Genomic DNA, 12035 nt, shown 5'->3' with positions numbered 1-12035 from the left:
CAAGAAAAATGTAGAAGGGAGCCAGCAAAATAAAAGGAAACTCTGAAGGCTGCAGAGTTTAAGAATCATTGTTTAAAAGAAAACTATGACACTAATCTAATCAATGAATAGGTGAACCGGAGAGCAACTGAAAATATAGAGTGGATTATTTGTTCTTGATGCCTCAGTTTTCTCATCTTTAAAATGTTACCCACATGAAAGTGTTGTTAATAAGATCTAATAAACTACTTTCAAAGCATTTAGTATTATACTTATTAAATATTCCAGAAATATAAATTGTTATTATTAATGTGATAATATTAAAGGGTTAGTGATTATTTCATGAGCAATTTAAGAAAAAAACCTATATTTGGGACCAAAACAGTGGCAGAATTTGGAAATCAGAAATAAAATCATATTAAACTACAGAAGACTGTATGGGGATAAATCCTCAGTTGATAATGAAATAGACTTCATAAATACAGTGAAGTATAATTTTAATTTGACATATAAAAGTGAATAGAAGCAAACCTATCAATCTAATATTTTTAAACTGAGAATTTAAAAATAAATTTAAAAGAAATCTAAGCAGGTGTCAGAGCAACAAAAGAAAAATAAATATGGAGGTTAACGCCAAACAAAGAGAACAGGGAAATCCTGAAAGCTTCTATTAACCTGCGTAACTTCCTTCCCAATTATACTCATGGAAGATGTATTAGTAGAACAATTTGTAAACAGCTTGATATATTCCAAATCTCACTGATCATTGATAGCATTTTTCAAAAGCCAGATCATCATTGTCCTCACTAGAGATACTAGTACCACTATGTGAGAAATTTCCAATGACTGTAGAGATAGAATTCTCTGGCAGAATCAACTGGCTGCCTGCCATTATAGTACATCCTCTCCAGACTGAGCAAAGGAATTTTCTCATTTAAAGGAACTGAAAGTGGGTTTCATATGCAATGGCTCTCCAGTGTACAGTAAATAGTAAGTTGTTAATCAGATTTTATTTTCTGGAGAGTTTTAGATGTCTATTGAAAAAGGGGGCAAGAAACACACACACAGACACATAAACTGAGTAGAAGCACCCTAGACACTGTGCATGTGTTGGGTGTGTGTGTGTATAGGCACACATATACATATGTATCAATATGTACCACTATACTGGGCTTCCCTGGTGGTTCAGTGCTAAAGAATCAGCCTGCTAATTCAGGAGACAAGGGAGACACAGGTTTGATCCCTGGATTGGAAGATCCCCTGGAGATGGAAATGGCAACCCACTCCTGTAGGTAGTATTTTTGTCTCAAAAACCAAATGGAGAGAGGAGCCTGGTGGGCTACTGTCCATGGGGTCCCAAAGAGTCAGACATGACTTCACAACTGAATAACAGCAACCACAATACTAGTTGTTTTTGTTGGAAAGATGGAAGTTGAAGAGTAGGCTAAACATAAATTGCTGAAAATAGGACTTTGGAAATAGTGTTGTGCCATATCTGCAGATATGAATAATTAGAAGTGAGCTGATGATGAAACTCAAGTAGTCTTTCTACTCAAAAGACAGCTTACACATGAGATTGAATAGGAAAGTGAACTTTAGTCCATATCTTTATGAAATAATGGCGTGCTGAATGATCCTGGATGTCATCTAGAATGTTGTTTTAAATACTACATGCTTTCTAGGTAGATTTAGTTACTGAATATGTAGACATCTCTATGTTTAGTTCATGGTTGATTAGATTCTGTGTTGTTTGACAACTGGATTCTTCAATTTGTTGTTTTTCAATGTAGAAATCATCCTGCTATAAAATCCTATAATTTATATAATTTTATATTCCATTCATATGAAATAACAAACGTGCTCACAGTCTTTCCATGCAATTATGTAATTCTTACAGAGAAAAGGAATCATGATATTAGGAAGGAAATCCTTATCATTTAGGGAATTCTAGGAAAATGTCATGTGCATGTATAATTTTATTTGAAGATAATTAAAAATGTTTGAAGTATTCTCCATCCAATCATGAATGTGCATGAAAAGCTAAGCAAAGTGTTTAATTTATTAGCATGCCTGTTACCATTCTCTGTATTCACTGAAAAACTAAAATTGTTAAATCTAAGCAGTTATGCCCATCACAGACCCCAACTATTAGAAGCCGAGCCAAGTTGTACAGGAACCTTGAATACACTTCATGAGACACTAAAACAGTTCAATGGGTCAGCCAGATTCAGGAAGGATCAGTTCAGTTCAGTTCAGTCACTCAGTCGTGTCCGACTCTTTGCGACCCCATGAATCACAGCACGCCAGGCCTCCCTGTCCATCATCAACTCCCGGAGGTCACTCAAACTCATGTCCACAGAGTCGGTGATGCCATCCAGCCATTTCATTCTCTGTCTTCCCCGTCTCCTCCCACCCCCAATCCCTCCCAGCATCAGAGTCTTTTCCAGTGAGTCAACTCGTCGCATGAGGTGGCCAAAGTATTGCAGTTTCAGCTTTAGCATCACTCCTTCCAATGAACACCCAGGATTGATCTCCTTTAGAATGGACTGGTTGGATCTCCTTGCAGTCCAAGGGACTCTCAAGAGTCTTCTCCAACACCACAGTTCAAAAGCATCGATTCTTTGGCGATCAACTTTCTTCACAGTCCAACTCTTACATCCATACTTGACCATAGGAAAAACCATAGCCTTGACTAGACGGACCTTGGTTTGCATGTACCTAAAAGATTTCCTCTCCTTTTCCCTTTACATACAATGCTCATCCACACACACAAATTATCTGCAAAATAAAAGTTAGCAGCTAATAGAAACTTAAAATATTTAAAATATTTTAATACTTGTGATAATTTTACTTTAAAAATATTCTACAGAAGCGTAAGTCTTTTGCTCTGATATTATAGACACAAAATATCTCTAATATGTATTTGCTTCTAGGCTTTTTCACATTTAGAATCATTTTCTATTGTGAATAGAGTTAAGATGAGTGACTCACATTTTATAACAACAAACTGGAAGACTGGAGACTAGCATTAATTATTTAAAATGACACTTAATGAAAAGATGAAGAGACTTGGAAAACATGAAGGCAAATTATTTAGAATATCAATGATGGGATAAAACCAGAATGAAAGACTTAGGGGAAGGAATGAAACATGAAGCGTGATTAGGTGTGGCCAGAGGAATCAGAATAACCTAATTTTAGTTAAATCTCGCTAAGAAGCTATGCAACAAAATAATAGTCATAGATAATACTTAATTAAGAAGTGTTGAAATTCTCAAGGTTTTCTGCTACTTTACCTCTCCAACTCATGCTGCAGACAGATTAAAGGGACTATTTTAATCATTCATATTTGACTAAACAAATTTCTAAAAACTGAGAAACATTTCATTCCCACTGCATTCTCAATTCTGTACATTTACTCACCCATATCTCTAACAGATCTTGGGAATTCATCCCTTTATGTAGAAATAGCCAAATCAGGACACTATGGAAAAACTAACACATCTAAAACAAAGGAAGATACAAAGCTTTATCTAACTTAAACCCAACTATAGATAGAAATTTTGATTCATTCAGAAAGATACATATTATACCTGTCTGAAGGCTATAATCTAAATTATGCGTAAACATCTGTACAGTAATGGAACTTTTATTAGTTGCTTATTAGCCTAAGCTTACATTTACATAAGACATTAACAAGAGAGTCAACATCATCTATAAACCCAAAACAAACAGCTAATGCTGATTACACTCAAAAGATCTCCCTGGTGGAATAATTATGTATTTAGATAGGTGCTGCTGGATGTTTATTCCTATACTTAGCTGTGTCACATTCCCCAACAACAAAAGAAACGGCATGCCGTCTGAGAGGACTTTAAAATATTTCACAAGAAAATCTTCTTCAGAAGCTCAATTTTCCCCAAACCTAAGATATTCATTATTCATATAACATAAAGTCAAAATGAGCTCAGTCAGAGTGGTTCCCAGTACATTTTAAATATCCCACATACTTGTATCTGGTTGGCCAAAATCTAGTGATGCTTATTCTACCAAATCAATATATTTAGCAAAATAGTTAAATTCCAAATAAATATTGAAGAAAATTCTTATTTTGAAGCAGAGATTTCATTATTTCCCTAATGCCCACAACCACTACAGTATTTTTGATTAATTATAATATTTTCATTTCTTGAAGACAAACTTCACCATACATAAAACAAAAAGTGTGATTGAATCCCAATTATCAAAAAACTTTTACATTCCTAACATGCTTACCATCATCTAAGTCGTTTCTAGGCTTAAGGAATAATGGATTTTCCTCAACTCACCTTGAGTTTGTGAGAATTGTCATTAAGCAATAAAATAAATTAATCCCCTACCAAAACTTGCAAGTGTTAGTACAGAAGGTCTTTACCAAGAAATATTGGAGAATTTTTTAAATTGTTGGCAGACACAGTCACTGGTAACTCTGAAAAACAATTGGCTTCTATTTTCTACTGGAGGCAGCTTTACTCCCTAGGAGTCCTACTCATTCATGCTACCTCTGGTTTCTAGAGACTCTCAATCTTCCAACAATTTTTCTGATCATTTAACCTTTTTCAAAATTAACCAAACGTTCCACATTTCTTTAAGGATCTTCTCTCTACATTTCCAGGAGATAACTAGTTAATTCAATAAGCAGATCTGTAATGAACAGATATATTTACATGTTTATAGTAGATTTGGTAGGCAATGTTTTAACTCAAAAGGATGTTATCTGCAGCCAGCTCTCTGGGGTTGTGGTATTTTTCAAATTTTCAATATTTTTCAAATTCTAACATTTAGTCTGCCTATCCAGCATATTCTAAAACAAAATACCATTGAAATACGCTATAATAGAGGTAAGTTTTGTTCCTACTACATGCACTAATAGAATCAATACCAGGTACCTGGGTAGATTTCAAATGATCGAGAGAGTTTTTTCCCTGGATAATTAAAAACAAATAAGTAAACAAAAGTCCTTTTTTGTTAAAAAAAAAAAAATTAATCCTTATTCCTTTTTGAAAGTGAGAGTGATGAACACTTTCACTTTCAAAAAGGGATAAAGATTAAAAATTTTTTTTAACTAGGAAGGGCTTTTGTTTGCTTATTTGTTTTTAATTATCCAGGGAAATAACTCCCTCGGTCATGTGAAATCCATTCCTTTTAACACGCTGCAAATTTGCTCTTCCCTGTCTCTCCAGCCTCTCTCTCTGTCAGCATTGGCACCCTGACTATTTTCATGCTGCTTTACATAATTGGTCTCTGAAGCTGCCACCTGTTCACAAATATACAAATCACTCTCCTTTGAGAATATGATTTAACCAAATCATGATGGAATAATAAGCCCGGACATCAGTTTCACATCTGTAAACGCATATATTCACCTCCTACACTGAGTTTAATAGTTTCTCATAATAGAATAAAGGTTATGTTCAAATGAAAACAAAGTAATTATTATCTTGATTTTATTTGATTTTAAGTAATTCCTCCACTTTACCCTTTCCACTTTTCTGCTCTATTCACTTTATCCCTTTCACTGAGAATGTGCTGTGTCCAGATTATCCCATCATACATATTATCATACATATCCCATCATACATATTATCCCAGCAAACAAAGTTTTCCCCAAAGACATCCCCCAGTAGAGGATCAAATGTTCAGGATATCACATTTCTGGACTTTAGTTCTTTATCTTACCTGGCCTAAAGAATACAGACCTCACAAAAGAGTATTTTTAATCATTTTTACATATTGGAGTCATCTAAAAGTTTTGAACAACAGGATAATCAGCCTTAGTACATAGCTTGAAATACACTGTCTTTTCATGACTGCTTTAAAAGATTTAATAGGATTAACTGTCATTATATTATGCAGACCAATTTAATTGGTTAAAGAACATCTCATTGCTGCAAAGCTATTTCTAACCATGTTCATGGTAGTCACTATTTTCTGTAAAAGAGCATCTGAAGAAAATTTATAATTTCCTCAGATTGAAGACTTGGTTGCATATGTAATGAAAATACATGATTTAAGAACTAATTCAACCAGACCCCTTTATGTCAAGAATATTGCCATATTTTCTATTGGAAATATTTCCAGGGCTACTTGTAAAATACATATTAGAAAAGGTGAGAATTTAGTATGGATAAATTTAATATGTAGAAAGGTTACACATATCTGACAAAAAATATATATAATATACAAATTTCCACGTCATCATGGAATTTCCTTAACATCATCTTAATTCCTGATTCCTAAAATGAGAAAAGACAATATTTTTATCCAAAATCTCAAAAATTTGGGGGAATTGTCTGATAACGTCCTTGATTATCACATCTAATTAGCAAGTGAAACAATTAGTAGAAACAGTTTTCTACCTCCCCCTAAATCCAACTTTTTATAATATGACTGTCATGTTTTTATAACATAAGATCTATGGAAAAAAATATTGGCTCTATTTATAAATATATAATGCATGTTTGTTCATGTTTCTAAAGTAGGTATTTAATCTTATAAAATATATTCTGCATATACATAAAAAATAAAATAATGCCATTTGCAGCAATATGGATGGACCTAGAGATTATCATACTAAGTGAAGTAATCAGACAAAGACAAATATCATATGATATCACTTACATGTGGAATCTGAAACAATTATATGAGTGAATTTATTTACAAAGCAGACACAAACTCACAGACTTTGAAAACAAACTTATTGTTACCAGGGGCAAAAGGTGTGGGGTGTAAAGGATAAATTAAGAGTTTGGGATTAACATATACATACTACTATATATAAAATAGATAATCAATTAGAACCTAAAGTATAGCACAGTGAGCTCCACTCAATATATTGTAATAAATTAAAGTGGAAAAAAATCGGAAAAAGAATGGATATTTGTATAACTGAATCACTTTGCCATACACCTGAAATAACACAACTTGTAAATCAACTGTACACCAATATAAAATAAAAATTTACAGGATGCTCGGGGCTGGTGTACTGGGATGAACCAGAGGGATGGGATGGGGAGGGAGGTGGGAGGGGGGTTCAAGATGGAGAACACATGTACACCCAGGGCAGATTCATGTCAATGTATGGCAAAACCAATGCAATAATGTAAAGCAATCAGCCTCCAATTAAAATAAATAAATTAAAATAAATTTAATTACATGCATACTCTGCTTATAAATCTTCATAGTTTTAAATTTGGAAGGCGGTTATGAGATTATATGGGGCTTCCCCAGTGGCTCAGTGGTAAAGAATCCACCTGCAGTTCAGAAGGCACTGGAGACATGCATTCCATACCTGTTGGAAAGATTCTCTGGGGAAGTAAAATGGCAAACCACTCCAGTATTCTTGCCTGGAAAAAAATCCCATAGACAGAGGAGCCTGGTGGCCTACAGTCTATAGGGTCCCAAAGAGTCAGACACGACTGAGTGACTAAACAACACCCGCCCCCAGCACACATACACAAACCTTTCATTTTAGAAATAAGGAAGTTAAAATCTCATAAACACCAAAAATCCAAAGAGTGACTCATGAGACAGAAATCACCTCTCTGTTTTGTTACTTCTTACATCCATATCACTTTATAAAGTGACAGACAGGCACTAGATACACATTTATTAGATGAATACTTGAGTAAAAACCAGTATAAGAAACAACCAGGACTACTCCATACAACTTTAGAATTTAGATCTTCATTAAGCAACATCTTTTTGGCATATACCAAATTCAATTCAATAGTTATTGAGTACTTTCAGAGAGTATGAAAGATAATTTGGAGAAAATAGTTAAGATGAATGACATAGCTTCTGTTTTAATGTAATCAGTTATGTATAGTTTTCATTAATATCATTAAAATAAGGCGTTTGTTAAAAGATAGTTACAAAATGCTGAGAAGAGAGAAATTATTTCTTACTGGTTTTATCTAGAAAGTCTTCATGAATGAAGAGATATTTGGCCTAGGGATTTTGAAAAATGGTTACAAAATCAATTAACAGAACTATAGAAAGGTTCCTAAAATGTTCTTGGAAGAACAAATTTGAACAAAAACACAAAGCCAAGAAAAGGCATGACTTGGTACAACAGTAAAGGGTGGTTGGATGAAGGGAAGTATATGAAAAAAATCAACACATAAACTGAAAAAAGAAATAGAAGCCAGGTTGTGAAGGTCTTTGAATGTCTGCACTTCTCAGCCAGGCAGTGGGCAAGGAAGTCTCTGACCATGGGAGTCATATACTAGAGCGATATCAAGGCTGTTTTGGTTGTAGCATCCAGAAGAAAGTAAAGATCAGACCTTTCCTTTATAGTCCTTAAGTAAGGGGTGAAATTGTGTGTTCGATTATACAGACAATAAATACTTCCTTTAAAATACCCAACGTGTTTTTTTCCTGGACATAATTCTTTTACAACTTGTAGCACTGAGAAAAGAGAATAGCGTGGGTGGATGTGAGCAGGAAAAGGAAAGAAATGGAGAAGCAGCTTTTGGATCTTTGGACATAAGCTGTTTTAAGGAAAAAAAATGTTATATTTTTAATAAATGTTTTGATTTCAATGTTAAAGAGTTTTTGAGTTATAATTGCTATCTGTCTGGGAGATCAGGAGAAATTACAGGAAACTGAAATATACATGATACAAAACCCCTGATATATTTGTAGACATGTATGACCCTTCTCCTTTTGAGTACCTGTAACAATCAGTCAACTGGTTATCTTCAGCTGCACTATGGTCCAGTTTAGTTAGCACCAGTTAGCCAACATCTCCTGGTTGTTTTCAAACATGCAAGCATACATCTTAAAGTAAGCTTGTTTTGTTTCATCTCAATACTATAGAAACATCAACCTGAAGTAAACTTTTAATTTACTGTACTTCCAGAATTAGATAAAAATGCAGGGTTATATTTGATGGAACTTTTAAATACTTCTAAATTTCATCAGTTCAGCCGCTCAGTCGTGTCCGACTCTTTGCGACCCCATGAATCACAGCACGCCAGGCCTCCCTGTCCATCACCAACTCCCGGAGTTCACTCAAACTCATGTTCACAGAGTCGGTGATGCCATCCAGCCATCTCATTCTCTGTCGTCCCCATCTCCTCCCACTCCCAATTCTTCCTAGCATCAGAGTCTTTTCCAGTGAGTCAATTTGTCGCATGAGGTGGCCAAAGTATTGCAGTTTCAGCTTTAGCATCAGTCCTTCCAATGAACACCCAGGATTGATCTCCTCTAGAATGGACTGGTTGGATCTCCTTGCAGTCCAAGGGACTCTCAAGAGTCTTCTCCAGCACCACAGTTCAAAAGCATCAATTCTTTGGCGATCAGCTTTCTTCACAGTCCAACTTTCACATCCATACATGACCCCTGAAAAACCATAGCCTTGACTAGATGGACCTTTGTTGGCAAAGTAATGTTTCTGCTTTTTAATATGCTATCTAGGTTGGTCATAACTTTCCTTCCAAGGAGTAAGCGTCTTTTAATTTCCTGGCTGCAATCAGCATCCACAGTGATTTTGGAGCCCAAAAAAAATTTCATCAGCCAACTCCAATTTAAGCAATGTTGAAATCCAACAGCATTAATGGTTAGGTACTTTACCAACAAAGGTCCGTCTAGTCAAGGCTATGGTTTTTCCTGTGGTCATGTACGTATGTGAGAGTTGGACTGTGAAGAAAGCTGATCGCCGAAGAATTGATGCTTTTGAACTGTGGTGTTGGAGAAGACTCTTGAGAGTCCCTTGTATCGAAAGGAGATCCAACCAGTCCATTCTAAGGGAGATCGATCCTGGGTGTTCATTGGAAGGTCTGATGCTAAAGCTGAAACTGCAATACTTTGGCCACCTCATGCGACGAGTTGACTCACTGGAAAAGATTCTGATGCTGGGAAAGGTTGGGGGCGGGAGGAGAAGGGGACGACTGAGAATGAGATGGCTGGATGGCATCACCGACTCTGTGGACATGAGTTTGAGTGAACTCCGGGAGTTGGTGATGGACAGGGAGGCCTGGCGTGCTGTGATTCATGGGGTCGCGGAGAGTCGGACACGACTGAGCGACTGAACTGAACTGAACTGAATATTGTTGACAACTTTTTATTTTTATAGTATGTCCCAAGCATTATAAGCTAAAGTTGAAATATATAGGGTAAGTGGGAAAGGAGTTTGATTTTTTATTTGAAGGTAGTCACCATAATATTAGTATATGGATGAAATGCATCCCTTCTCAACGACAAATATATGCAGATTCATTATTTCATTGGAATAAGTAAAAACCAAGTTACAAATTACCTTTATCTCTCCCCTGATATCTTTCAACGGTCTCCCAGTGAGATTTAAATTCAGAACCTCCAGAGAACAGATGGTGGGGATGGCAGTGTAACTTGGTCAGATAATCCAGTCACTTGAAATAGAGTGCTCTTTTTAGTCTTCTATTTACCTCTGCTTTTCAGATAAACACTTTATTATTATTATCAATAAATATCTCATTTCTGTTTTTTCTGCCCTCACAAACTGATCTGGAGCAAATAATACCAACAGAGACAATCACTTATATTGTTAGATTTAGGTTTGGCTGATAGTATCTGATCAATAATTCAAATTTCTTTCTTCTGGTATTTTTTTGTTGAACAAATTTACTTCAGGTCATATGTATAAATTTTGCTTGGACAAAGTAAACTAAATAAAGCCAATGAAGAAGGACAGTGATAGGTGATAATTCCTCATTTTTAGTAAGTACTCATTTTTAACACGTAAACAGTGAAAGTGAGTGAAAGTCGCTCAGTCATGTCTGACTCTTTGGGACCCCATGGACTGTATGTACCCTACCAGGCTCCTCAGTCCACGGAATTTTCCAGGCAAGAGTACTGGAATGAAATTGCCATTTCCTACTCCAGGGGATCTTCCTGACCCAGAGATCAAACCCTGGTCTCCCACATTGCAAGCAGACGCTTTACCGTCTGAGCCACAGAGATTTTGTTAAAACGTTATAATTATTTTTCTTCTCATTTTTACCTCAGACTTATTAGGGTGTCTTGTACTGATTTAGTTCATTTTATTTAAATGGTACTAGCATTTATTTTCATTTCTTTCTCAAGCACATATATCTACTCATATATATACATACATGTTATAAACTTTGTAATAGAATCTACTTATAAAGGGAAGGGATTTCAAAAAACACACAAAAAAGAACTATAATAACAATGATCATATTACCTTATTATCACTGGGTGTCATTAAAACTTGGCCAAATTTTCAGAATATTCATAGTATGCTTGGAAGAAAGTTTTAAGATATAATAAAGTAAGAAAGAAAAAAAAAGGTTTTGGAGCTGTACCACTTGATTTGTACACCTTGAACAACATTGAACATCAGATTCAGTTCAGTCACTCAGCCGTGTCCGACTCTTTGCGACCCTATGGACTGCAGCACACCAGGCTTCCCTGTCCATCACCAATTCCCAGAGCTTGCTCAAATTCATGTCCATCGAGTTGGTGATAACATCCAACCATCTTATCCTCTGGTGTCCCCTTCTCCTCCTGCCTTCAATCTTTCCCACCATCAAGGTCTTTTCAAACGACTCATTTCTTCCAATCAGGTGGCCAGAATATTGAAGTTTCAGCTTCAGTATCAGTTCTTCCAATGAATATTCAGGACTGATCTCCTTTACGATGGACTGGTTGGGTCTCCTTGCAGTTCAAGGGATTCTCAAGAGTATTCTTCAACACCACAATTCAAAATCATCAGTTCTTTGGCACTCAGCTTTCTTTATAGTCCAACATTCACATCCATACATGACTACTGGAAAAATCATGGCTTTGACTAGATAGACTTTTGTCTGCAAAGTAATGTCTCTGCTTTTTAATATGCTGTCTAGATTGGTCATAGCTTTTCTTCCAAGGAGTAAGCGTGTTTTAATTTCATGGCTGTGGTCACCATCTGCAGTGATTTGGCAGTCCAAGAAAATAAAATCTGTCACCGATTCCATTAAACATAGTATGTGAAAAAAAACATAATTATACCAGAAATCACATGATTTTTCACT

Source organism: Moschus berezovskii, chromosome 19, assembly GCF_049115385.1.
Source record: "Moschus berezovskii isolate FMDL1 chromosome 19, NW_MosBer_1.0, whole genome shotgun sequence".
NCBI lineage: Eukaryota > Metazoa > Chordata > Mammalia > Artiodactyla > Moschidae > Moschus > Moschus berezovskii.
This window is presented reverse-complemented; position numbering follows the sequence as displayed.